Genomic DNA, 564 nt, shown 5'->3' with positions numbered 1-564 from the left:
TTAAGCTTTTCTTTAACAATTTAAACCTTGCAACAAAATAGGTTGTCTAGATATGCAACTATGTGGACAACCAATATGATGCAATGACAACTAGCACACAAGCAAGTAATAGATACAACACAAGTAAGCTTGCAAAAATAAAGGCACGAAATAACCAAGAGTGGAGCCGGTGAAGACGAGGATGTGTTACCGAAGTTCCTTCCTTTTAAGGGGAAGTACGTCTCCGTTAGAGCGGTGTGGAGGCACAATGCTCCCCAAGAAGCCACTAGGGCCATCGTAATCTCCTCATGCCCTCACACAATGCGAGATCCCCTGATTCCACTATTGGTGCCCTTGAAGGCGGCGGCCGAACCTTTACAAACAAGGATGGGGCAATCTTCACAACACTTGGAGGCTCCCAACAACACCACGAAGCTTCACCATAATGGAGTATGGCTTCGAGGTGACCTCAACCGTCTAGGGTTCTCAAACACCCAAGAGTAACAAGATCCGCTAGGATTAGTGGGGGAATCGAATATCTCTTGCTGGAAGTGTAGATCAGGCCCTTGTCACCCAACCCCGAGC

This window comes from Triticum dicoccoides, chromosome 3B, assembly GCF_002162155.2.
Source record: "Triticum dicoccoides isolate Atlit2015 ecotype Zavitan chromosome 3B, WEW_v2.0, whole genome shotgun sequence".
NCBI lineage: Eukaryota > Viridiplantae > Streptophyta > Magnoliopsida > Poales > Poaceae > Triticum > Triticum dicoccoides.
This window is presented reverse-complemented; position numbering follows the sequence as displayed.